Genomic DNA, 12,989 nt, shown 5'->3' on the forward strand with positions numbered 1-12,989 from the left:
CTGGAAAGACTTAAGTTCTTAGGCTTATGATTGGTCAGAGCAGATTTCATCATTAGCTTCCTTTTTACCTGATCTTTAGTCACTTTAAAACAAAATATGAGCATTTAAATCTGATACTTATCAGTCTCTTGCATGTTTTGCATGTACTTGCAATGACTCCCAAATAATTGTGCAAGATTTCCAAATGAATAGCACATTAACCTTGAACCCTGCAGTGCTTACAATGCAAACACAGTGGCTTTTTAACACATCTGTTTCATATGAACTCTACATCTGCATAACCAGCTTGTCTTCCTCTCCTTTCCCTCCCCATCTCATCCCAACTTACATCCTACAATAGTTGAGCCACCTCATATATACATCTGAGTGAGCTGAATCTCGCCAAAGCTTATGCCTTTTAATTGAATTTGTTGATGGGAAAGGGGGCTATCAGGATCCACCTGACATTTGAACTATTGCTAATCTCTTTGTGCGCAGTTTACTTAAATCATATCCATGAGGTGAACCTTATTTCTATGAAAATCTGCACCGAACAGGCATCTACATTAACAAGAGTAATAATTGTTTTGTCTGCGGAGAAAATCCTTTTTGCAAAGACCAAAATAGCGCCGGTAACAGTGAGTTTTGTTTTAGAAAGTTCGCCACAAGAGGTACAATTTAGTTCCGGGTAAATGAGCTGCAGGAAGTGGCAAATTTTGCGTCACGAATGGTCATTTGCGTATCCCATGATGCACCGCGAATGAACACTAGGTCTAGGATAAGGTAGCACAGCGATATTTTCACTTTTGGAAGCTTTGCAATGGTACAACTCTCTATATTTTGTAAGCTTTTCTGCTTAGAAATGGGATGCGCATTTCCTTGACCGCGGTCCACCATGTTGTGAAACGTTGTCGCTTGACCTGTAGAAGATCTCCGAGGAAATTTGTGTTTTCCAGTCACCAGAAGATAGACTTGACAGAAGCAATTGGGAAAATTGGGGGGGGGGGGTGCGGACGGGAGGGTGATGTTAAGTCTGAGAAAGGAAATGTTTTTTCTTGGTTGTGGAAGTTTTTGGGTTTGGGTGTGTTTGTGTTCCTATGTTTTATTTTAGTTGCACTAGAGGGGGGTGTTTGTATTTTTGCTGGAAAATGTAGGTGGAGCTGGAGGAGGGACAGAGGTTCCAGGGCTTGGTCATAAGGGGGTGCTGTTGATAATAGGCAGCAGCAACATGTCAGAACTAGAACAAATGGGTAGTGAGGCCCCTGGAACAAGCAGGTAGGGCAGGAGAGACCACAGGCACCCAATTTTCTGTCTGCCTTGCCCTGAAATGTCACTTCCTGCCTTAATGTCCTTCATACCCTTCATTCCCCCCTCACATCCCCATCAGTTGTCCTGGCCCCTCCTGAGATTTAGTGACCTAATAACATCATCTGCCAGCCCTTGCTTTCCCTCTACCACCTTCTCCAGGTCACCCTGCTAGTTGGAGAGCTGTTTGGGGCTGACTGGTGTCATTGGGGGACTCGTGTCTGTTCACATAATGTCTTCCATTAGGATCTATGGAAGCCCTCACTTCCTGGAAGGCAAACTTGTCAGGTTGCTCCCTGTGTTCCTTTTAACCATTTTGGATACTCTTCCCAGCTTACCTTTTTCTGTTTCCTGGGCAGATGAGTAAAAGTCCAAGCAACACATTGGGCTGCAACAAGTCCACAATCCTATGTTTATTTTTTTTAAAAAGTGCCTATGTTAGGCCCAGAGCATTCTCATAAATAAAGATGATGATAAACTATAGGCTTGGCTTTGTGATATGCCAACTTCCCTTTTAACTTTTAATTAAATTAATGTCAAAGACCAACAATGAGAGGTCCATGTATCTGTGTGGTGCTGTAGGTAAGGTTTAAATAGGCAATGCAAGACACCCCTGGCTGCTCCTACCTTCTGAATTTGAAAGAAAAAGTGGAACAGTAAATAAAAAGAAACTTCACTCCTTTATTTAACAATACATGCGGGGCTTGCTCCTGAGCCTCCAGAAACTGGGAGAAGGAGGTTTCCACTCACACAACAGGTGTAAATACACCACTGAGAGACCTAGAAATCCAAGCTGAAACAGATCATCTTAGAGAAAGTTCCTCTAGGTGGTCACTAACAGTGGACCTTGACTTCACAACCTCAAACACCCCGGTTACGTCCATCTTCCTGTGACTACAGAAAACATTTTTAATGGACGTGGTTAGACAAAATGGAATATGGAGTTTTTGTTGCTCTCTGAGCGTGGTTGCTTGCTTGCAAATGTTTCATTACCCAACTATATAAGTTCTATATAAGTGTGGGGATGAGGATTGCAACTAGTAAGGGACCATTTTAATTACATCACTGATACAAATCAATTTCTATTGACTTTGGTTTTGGGTGGTGGACTGGATGAAGAAACTTAGCTGTGTTGATATAAAAACTGCACAGATTATCTTTTCTCTCAAGGAGCCATTAAGATGTGGCAATCTCGAAGTTTTGCCAATAATTTTCTTTGATGAACATTACTATGATGATTGATGGAAGAAGTAAAGTAGCTCAACGGTGGGTGCTTTCCAGACCAGGGCTTTACCAATTTGCTCTGCTTTTATCTCTTTAAATCTGCCATCCTATAGAGCCATGTTTCTCAACCGGAGCAACTTTAAGATGTATGGACTTTAACTCTTGTGTAGAGTTAAAGTCCACACATCTTAAAGTTGCTCAGGTTGAGAAACACTGCTATAGAGGTTTTCATGGAAGTGAGTGCAAATGAACAGACCTTTATAGGGCAATTCGTAGATTTTTGTCGCCTCCCTCCCCCAAACAATTTTCCCCAGGAATTAGAGTGGGTGTGGTCCTTTTGGATTTCAGAAAGGGCATCAAAACCTGGTTATTCCAGGAAGCCTTTGGGGAGTGAAGTGGACATGGCCCTTCAGCAAGTTGTGTTTCTATTGGAATAATCTTTTCACAGTGAGTTAGGATATTTGATGATTAGAACTGGCATTAGTGGTATTGGTGATTTTTATGCATTGTTTAATCCTAGTTACAGCAATGGAATGTATTCTGCTTAGAGTTGGAATATGATACAACTTTGAAATCTGAGTAGTAAATAAATAATTACTTAATACTACCGCAATAAGTTTGGTGTGATTAGATTTGTTAAGTTTTGGAATGGGTCTACTTTATTTAAATAAACTGTATATCTCTCCCTGTTCTCACTGTTGAGAAGGGAAGGAAGCAGAATCTGACTGAACCCTAATGTAACTTTACAATAAAGTAGAATCAGTTCAGTTGGGTGTGCTTCCTGTCTGGATTACCTCACAAGACTGACAATGACACAGGGACTTGAGGAAAGGCTGAAGGTATTTGGTATGTTCAGCTTGGAGAAAAAACTGAGAGTCATGAAATCATATAAAAAGGTGCCATAGGAGAGATGGAAATCCCATGACCAGAGAAACTGGGATCAGAAATAATGGATCTAAGTTGCAGCTACCTTGCTTTCATCTAAATATAAGGAAAAACCTCCTGGTGGTAAAATCAGTTTAACAGTAGAACAGTCTACTTATGGTGGTTATGGGTTCACCACCTCTGGAAGTTTTAAGAAGACTCTGGACATCCATCTCTCAAGGATAGTTTCACTGGCTTTCCTGCACGTTGCAGTGGGTTGGACTAGATGTTCCTTGTGGTGCCTTCTAACTTCACAGTTCTATGGTTCAACATGAAGTAGGGAATAAGACAAAGATGTGTGATATCTCCTTGTTCTATTTATATATTTGTAGGTACATGGAGAAGGATTCCTTGTAGTGTAATTGATATGTATTGGTGGGGAACGTGAATGAGCATTTACTTTTGTGTGCAGACAATGCCATTTAATTGTGTGGAAACAGAAATAGCTTGCAATGAATGTTAGATTGTATAATGCAACAGGAAGATATTGACTGGAAAATTAATGTATCAGAGACCAAGGTAATTGTTTTTGGCAAGAAAAATGAAGAAACAATTACTAATTGTATATAAATAGCAATACTGTAAGCTAGACCAAGTAGATGGATTTGTGTTTTTTGCTAGAATGTATACTAAAGATGGGGAAATAGATGGCAAAATTTTAAATATGCAAATATTGGTAGATAATGGCTAGTGTGTGGTCTATTGTGAAAAATGAATGCTCATTTGAAAGATGAAAAAATGCCTGTGTATAAGATCATGCTTCTGCCCACTTTGTTATATAGAAGTGACAGTTGGTTATATCAGGAAGAAAAAGATAAAAGTATATTGAATGCAGTAGAAATAGGATACTTACCTAAGTGTGGGTCAAGAAGAGATAGAGATAGAGTCAAGAATGAATGGATGTTGAATGAATCTGGGTTGAATACAAAACTGAATGCTCAATTTGAAAGAAGTATTTTGAAATGGTTTTGTCATATGGAGAAAATGAATGCAGATTGTGTCACAACTGAGAGGAAAGACTAAGAAAATTGTGGTTAGATATTGCTGAGAACCTCAAAAAGGTAAGAAATTTAAGGAACAAAAGGAAATTTGTGAATCTGTGGAGGTGGTAGAAGCAAACATGGTTTGCAAGGATAAAAAGATATTTTTATCTAGTGGGATATACTGTAGTGAATGACTTGGTGTAAGCTACATTTAGCAGGAATTCCTTCTTTTTCTTGCCTTATGTCTTAATTCCTTTGGATTCCTGTTTCATGCTTCTTTTCCGTATGTTGCACAACATAGTTGCTTACTTCAAAATGGAATAGTATGATGGGTATGTACTATATGTGTGTAGGTATCAGGTTATTGGTCTTCTCAGTACAGCATCCCCCTGCCCCAGCTTGTGATATTTATTTTTACAAACATTCCTAGATTTCCTCATTAGAGTCCTTCCTGCAGGCAGTAAGAGCTTTACTATTTATATTGCATTATACATGAATTAGTCTTATACTGGATGTATCTGTGAATATGGGGTGTTTGATTGTTATGATTTTATATTCCATTGTTTTAAAGTTATGTGGCATGCTGCTTTCTTTGTTTCTAAAAGAAGAATTATTGATCTTCCACATAAATAAAATAAAAAGAAAGGACTATTTGCTTTGCATTGACTTCAGTCTGTGTGTGCCCATGGTTATGAGTTTGTTTATATTTGTGTCCTATTTTACTCAGACCTATCTATACAAGCCAAGGAATGAAGGCAATTATTGGCTACCCTTTTGAAATGAATGAGGAAGCCTTTCCAAGATGGGAGACAATGTGATTGTGTTGACATATGAACTAGGGGACTAAGAATTGAGATTTGAAAATGAAAAACTAATAAATAATTTTGTAGTTGTATAACCACTAGAGGGTAGTGTTGGATCTCCATGTTCATGCTTTTGCTGATAGTTTGATAATCAGCAAAAATGCTCAATAGTTCTTTATCGGAATCTTGGCTCCTGTAGAGAATAATCTAGCATCATTGGCTATAAGGATTCTTTTGACACAAATTTACAAAATTTATCAGATGGGATGAGATTTGTAAAAAAATTTAACACTTCATGTCCAGACAGAAGTACATAGACTCATGGATCTTCTTGAGTTTTGGAATTTACTTCCTGCCTAATTATAAAAGTAGAGAGTGATGAAATTTGAATCTGCCATCTTATGAACCAGAGTAAATTACCAGGTAAACACTATTACATATTATGAGATCTAGTAGGTGATTTTTGGTTACTCTACTCTTTGATGAAACTAGACATTATTTTATATATCTGAATGTATATTTTCTGCAAATACAAGGAATGGAGCTAGTACCATTGGCAAGTATGAAAGAAAAAAAAATTGGATAGGGGAAAAAAATTGAAATCACAAGTTTTTCACTTGCTTTGGATGAACATTGGTTCTCTTTCCTTGCATTTTTTCAAGCAGCATTTGAAAGATTGGGGTAGTACATTAAGTGCCTCTATACTTGTCAGGTAAGGTGGGTTTCCTTACAAATGGTTGCTGCCAATTTCTGTTCCCTCTTTTTCTTGTTTAAACAAAATCCTGGGATTTCAGAATACATGGAATCTGCTGAGTGCTGTTAAACATCTTCTCTCACAGCTCACTATAATATAATAGAATGATTGGAGTCAATACAACATCAATAAATAATATAGTTAAGGAAAATGTTTATGCCATATGTCATTATTTTCTCTGAGCTATGAAATGTTGCTTGTCTCCATTTGAGTCTGCTGCCTGATCTGATTTCCAAACAAAGGGGTTCAGCAATATAAGCTTTCCTGCGTTTTCTTCTGAGAAGGCACAGTGATGGGAGATCAGAAACACTTGGCCAGAGCTTAGACAAATTTTGCTAAAAAAAGGAAAATATATTGTACATGCATTTATTTTAAATAAATCACTCACCCAGAAATGGCATTTTATTCCCACCCCTGCAAATAAATGTGAATATAATCAAAGGAAAAATATAGAATATTACTTCCCATCAGGGCAGGCTGGCCAAGAAATTAGGAAAGCAGTAGCATTTAAAGGCACATCACATGAAGTATGCCCATGCACTTTAAACAGCACTGCATGGGAAATATAAAGAATGCTTTCACCTAGCCAGCATTTTTGCTATTCCCCAACCCTGCCCAGCAAATAGCTGCCCAACTAATGCCCTTGTTGCTGCTATTAAAAAACTGACTGGTGCTCCTTTCTGCTGGCCAAGAAGAGCTCCAGTTGTGTTGCTGTTTTGCTGCACTTGTTTTTTAGTGAGGAAAAAAAGGGAAGTGTTCTTTGGGGGCAAAGTGCCTCCACCCTAGTCCACCAGGCTTAGTAGAGGAATGACCACAAGTACTTTGCCTTCAGGAAGGAAGGAAGAGAGCTGAGGAGCCATCAGTTTGAAACTGGCTGCCTTACAGGCCCAAAGGAGATGCTGCAGTAAGTACAGATGAGTTGGAAGGCCCAGGTGCTGAAGACCTCCCCATCTTTAGATTGAGGGCATCATGGGGATATGAGTATGATGCTCATCCCAGATGCATGCAGCCCATGGGGATGAAGAGACCAAAGATAGAGCTTTGCTTTCATCTTTGTAGAGGAATTTGAATGTATCCCTGCTTGGTCTCTGGGCCCATTATATGTAGCTAATACTTGCACATCAACAGGACTCCTAACTTTTAGAGCCAACCCAGAGTCTTGTTAAAAAGGCTCACACGGTTTCTTTAACTGGAATGTCTTGTAATCTTTTAAATAAGAAAATATAAGATATGACTCAATACATCTGTTACCATGTTTGCCTTTGGACCAAACAACAAAAAATGTAAAACATTAAATTCAAAGCTACATGGTTGCGGCCACCATCCTGATATTTTTGACCCCCCTTTATGGATCCCCCAACTCATGTATTCTCCAATGCAACCTATCAGGACTGGAAATCACCTGAGGAACTTCCAGAGATTCAGAGGGTTCCTGCCAAAGAATTTGCATTGAGCATAGTGAAGCAACTGTCAGGCCTAGCCCAAGAATGACAAGGAATCAATTCAGCCAAATTTCAGTTCTTTATTTGCTCACACTGTATAGAATCTTGCCAGACTAAAGCTTCCCTTTAGGTTTAAAGGGAAATAACCTGGGAGGCTCTAGGGTGTGGCTAATCTGAACCTCTTAGTCTTCCCATATTCCAGCTCTGGGCTGTGTTTTCTTTTATCTCATTTCCCTCCTTGGAATGTGCTCCCTCCTTCCTGAGAACTAGCTATGTTACTGTAGTCCATCACAGCAACAGATAGGAATCAATTTGCTGTAACGGGAGGGTGAACTTCTACTTTGTTGGCTGATGGCAGATTTGACTTTTGAGATAATGTTGTGGGCTCTCAGAACATGGCTTCCTCATGGTAAAGTTGGGTAGGCTAAGTTGAGCTCTCTATCTACATCCATGCATCCATCCATCCAGTTAAGAAACCTCCTGATTGAAGCCATTAGTGGACAGCTAGGACCACTGAATGGAGCAGAGCTTAACAGAGCAGAGAAGCTGTGCACAGAAAAAGAATATTATCTTATATAGCTTATAAGAGAAATACAGGTTATTGATCTTACACACTCAGCCCTCCCAAGCATAAAGAATCACACGCTTAGACAAAGTAGGTTTAAAAGTAAAAAAAGTCTTACTGATTTTATTGTTGGTTCATTTACATCCATCTTCAGTGGAAAAATGAAGATTCTTTGTTTCTTCTGTTCCCTCACTCTTAGCCCTCATAGCTGCTAAGAGCTGCATGGAGAAAATGGGAAAAAGCCTTCTTCAAGGCCCAAGCATGTGTCCATAATGGAGGGAGAGAGAGCAGCATGCGTGCTGCCTCCTTGGTCAGTGGAAGAAGGAGGAAGAGAGAAAGAGGAAGTGGGAGCGACAACAAACAGCTTCCTTGCACATAGAGAATTGCATTATGGGATCAACCCATCTTTATGCAAATGAGGCATGCTGATTTGTAAACATATCCAACACTGATTCCCAATGACTCTGGGAAAAATAACAAAAATACAAAATAGAAAAAAGGGTGGGCCAATCTAACAGGTCTTACCCCCTGCACTGGAGGGTGGTCCCAGGAAACCAAAAAGCAATCAGAGAGTGATCTGATGGTAATGGACTGATAGTAAAGTTCTGCAAAATCAGATCATGTCTCAACTTCCCCAAGGTAAAAACCAGATCTAAAGTGTAATTGTTGCTGGTGTATGCATCAGGCCTTCAATAACTTGAGACAGGTCCATAGTTTCTAGGGAGGCCATGGACTCACAAGATGCCCCAGACTCAATATCGTCTGGCAGTAAACTGAAGTCCCCAAGGAAAGCAACTTTGAGGTCTCCAAATCCAGCCTGGCAACAGAATCCAGCAGGGCAGGACTATCATTTTGCAGCAGGGCGGGTGGTACACCAGCAACAATCCCATATGTTCCCCCAAGACATAGCTTCAACTAAAGAGTCTCATATCCGGGTTATCTGTGGGACAGAGCCTCTAAGAGCCTGCAACGACATGCAGATGACAGTAGCACCCCCTGCCCCCCCTGGCTGAATCTTGGTTGGTGTCTAACCTGGGTGGGCATATTTCAGTTATACACTCCAGGTTAGCTGCTTCATCCATAATCAGGCTGTGGATGAGAGCAGGTTTATTACAAACCAACCTGGCATTTAAAAGTGTAATTATTTTCACACAATTATTACTTGGCCTTTTATTATTTTAGCTGTTCCAACTTAAGCTAGTAAAAAAGTCCTGTCACTGCACAGAAGAAGACATGAATATTTTCCTTTAATTGTAATTTATAGCCTAAGTTTTTTTTTCTGTTACTGTTCCATAGATTGTACATTAGAGCAGTGTTTCTCAACCTCAGCAACCTTAAGGTGTTTCGACTTCAACTCCCAGAATTCCCCAACCAGACAGCAAATCCACACCGACCAAATAAGATTGGGAGTACCTATTGCTTTTATGCACTTGTGCAACTGATTATCCATGTCCCTTGAATGCTGATTGCCTACAAGACCTTCCTGTTGTGCTGACTCTGCTGTCTACAGCCTCACCTTTGCCTGTCTTTGCCTGTCCCTGAAACCTTGGCTAGGACTTGGATTAGTTTGACTTGCATCTCCTGCCCAAGTTAACTCTTCCGTATTTTTAGTCATGAGTAAGTATTTTTGGAATTAGACCTTTGACTGTATAACTACGCTTTTGCTAGTCTCAATCCAATTCTTAAAGCTGATCCAAGGCAGTAGATACTGTTGGAGGATCAGCATAGTTAACACTGCTTCTTATCTCCATGCATGTCCCCACTCCCAATGAATGTTGGTGTTTTGCTGCCAATTTTCAGCAGCATTTTCTACATTGGGCCTTCTAGAGCTACCAAAAAAAAAAAAAAGACGGAGAGGCTGCATGTATACTGACGGTTTAAAATGGATTTATTGATATATTTGTTTCTATTCACATTTTTAGTCAAGCCTTGATAAGGTGGCTTCCATGAAAAAGACTCAAATCTAAACAGGTTTAACACAGTAACAGGAGTCTGGAGGCTTCTCCAAGTCTCACCCCATTTCTCTGGCAGAATGAGAGCATGAGGGATCACTATCTGCACAGAGGAAAGATGTGTAAGTCCACTAGTACAGAAGCCTGGCACCCCCAAGCAGTTTCTTAACCCTGGGATGTGCTCTGTGATTCTTCTTGTCCTTGCTCTGTGGCTGTCAGGATTCTGCCAGTGACTTCTGTAACAAAACTCCTTGGGGTTTGTTTGGTTATCCTCCATCCTGAATTATTTTTCTTGAAGGATTAATTCAGCCAGCTTCAGAAATGCTATATCTTTGAGTGCCTATGGTGTTTGCAGAAGACAGCTGACCCGAGGACAGTAGCAATTACAGGGCTGCTCCTGTCCACCACTGTGGATAGGGTTATTGTGTTCACATGGTGAGCTTATGGCACTATTGACTCAGCTCACCATATTACACATGAGGGCTTACTTTCTTTCGCTGGTCACTGAATTAATTCATTTTCTAGATTCACATAACACGCTGTACCATAAACTAACCAAGTGGGCACAAGCAGTTATGACCAAAAAAATTAGCTCAGGTTTGTCAAGCTTCACATGTGGCGCACATGAGCTGCTAAGACTTTACTTGATTTGGGAAGCATGTTGGGAAAATACTGTAAATATGTAGAGAGTGCTGTGTGTGTACATGTATGTATGTGACAGAGAGGATGAATGCTTTCAGTGAATGTATGAGTATGTATGCTTGCACGGGTGGGATTTGCCAGCAATATAATCGGAAGCCATATAGCGCTGGTGAGTGATAGATCAATGAGGCTTTTGATCTGTAGTAATCCTGAATGATTTTACTAATTTTATTTGAAGATACATAAGTTATTCTGGTCTAAGAGCATAATAAAGTTTTGATTCGAAAGGGCCTCTAAAATTGCCTCACTGAAATCCTTAAGCACAAGCCTTTTTAATGAGAATTTCCTGCATCCAGAATGCATCTATGAAGAGGGGTTACATTTCAGTTAACTATACATACGGTTTCCTAAGGAATTGCTTTTCAGTGTAGCAGTTTCCATGGTTACAACAAAATGTCACCGTTTTTATCCCACAGAGCCAATGGAGTGGCAGTCACTAAACTAATAGGGGAAAAGAGATAAAGTCATATATTTTAACTTCTATGGTATGGGGATTATTGTGCTGCTGAAACATTTATCGTATGTGTATTGAAGCATGGGACTGAAGTTAATAACCCCCACTTCATATAATAGGACAGTGAATCTGTGAGAACACTCGACTGTCTGCAGCTGAAATGCCCCTCCTCACAATATTGACCTAAGGGTCAGCCCTCGCTATGGAGCCCTTCCAAATGATTGTGTATCAAGGGCCACAACTGATTTGATCCAGTGGTGGCCCCATCACCTTTTTATCTTTACCCCGATGATAGAGAAATTGTAGCCATGATTGCCAAGGCAGCCGAAAGTTTACTGACTATAAACATACAGTAGTTCATGCTCCCTTTTTCTCATGTACCCAAAAACAGAGGAATGTAACTATTTATGAACCAGCCCCATCTATGAGCAGAGGTTTGACCAGATTGCAGAAGCATATGAGTGCACAAATGATTGCAGATTGCCCCCTGCATTTGTTTGCCCATATGGATATCTTGGGAGAACAGATTGCTGGACTAGATGGGCCAGGGGTCCAATCCAGCAGGCCACTGCTTATGTTATATCTTGCATTGAGGTCAAGTGTTGGATAATAATATTTATAAATCATTTAAAAAGAAAATATTAGGAAATATTTTTCCAGCCTTTATTTTCAGAAAAAATCCCCAAAAAGGCTGTGGGAAAGGTGTGTGTGTGGGGGGAAGATTTCCTCCTCTTCTTCTAGTTCTTTTTTTCCCTCATGCCTTTATATTTCTAGACAGAGTCTAGAGTTGCTTGAAGGTTTTCTCTAATCCAAGAGCTGTTCAGTCTAAGTTTTGTTTAAAGATAAAGAGCCAGAGGCTGTACATATTTTGCCAATTTCCAACTCTGAGGTCAGAATCAGGGCAAGGACAAGTCTACTTTGAATCCTTCTCTTCCACTTCCCTGCCAGCCTCTGTGGCTGGTACCTCCTGTCCTTAGGAAATTCTGACTTCAGAAACTATCTAAGGTGGGCTTGCAAGGGGTTAGTAGGGGGTCCTTCAGATCTTGAGAAGAGCTCAAAATCTGAAGAAGCCTAAGTCCTTGGCTGATTTCTGTGGTCTTGGAACATTTAGACTAGGGATATGGATGATCTAAATAATGTTCTTCCCATTATTTTCAGTGGAGGGGAGAGAGAGAGTGAAAGGGATGGTGAGAGACACAAATGTTTCTCCATCTTCATTTCCTCCATACTAAGCTAGCAGCTATCAAGGCCTTTGGCTTCAAACTCACCAATAGATTGCTAGGTTAATGTGTTCTTGTGTTACTTCTTTAACAGATCCTGGTTGAATTCTTTGCTGAGGGGCCAAAATAACTTGCCTTGTCACAGGTATAATGCAGCAGCTTGACAAGGGGAGGACAGGGTATGCCACTGCTGTTGTGTGACAGTTGGAAAAATGTCTTGGTCCAACCTGGACCATAAATATATTTAATTAAGAGGGCAGAATCTGAATTTGAGTTGGTAGCACTAACACGTTTTCATGCACTGTAGTTATGATTTTAAAACCGAGGGCGAAAGATAGAGGGGCCACATGGAAGCCTGCGCTTACCAGACTGACAGACATATTATTCCCAGGTGAAGCTCTGAAGACCATGTTTTTGCCTTTTCTGGCTGGAACTAAAATAGATGGAGCTATAGTCTAGAAATATTGGCAAGCTTTCCTGATGAATGATGCCAGAATCGATGATTTTATATTATTCTTTGATAACTATTGTTTAGTTTCTTAATAAGCTTAGGGTGAGAAACGAGAGAGGCTGGGAATGAAATAGTGATACTGCACAAAAGTCTGTTGAATTATAGTAGCAAGCCAAACATTTTTGTAATTCTGTGCACACTTTGTGAATGGAGGTCAGGCTGACACATCTT

Source organism: Candoia aspera, chromosome 1 (assembly GCF_035149785.1).
Source record: "Candoia aspera isolate rCanAsp1 chromosome 1, rCanAsp1.hap2, whole genome shotgun sequence".
Classification (NCBI taxonomy): Eukaryota; Metazoa; Chordata; class Lepidosauria; order Squamata; family Boidae; genus Candoia; species Candoia aspera.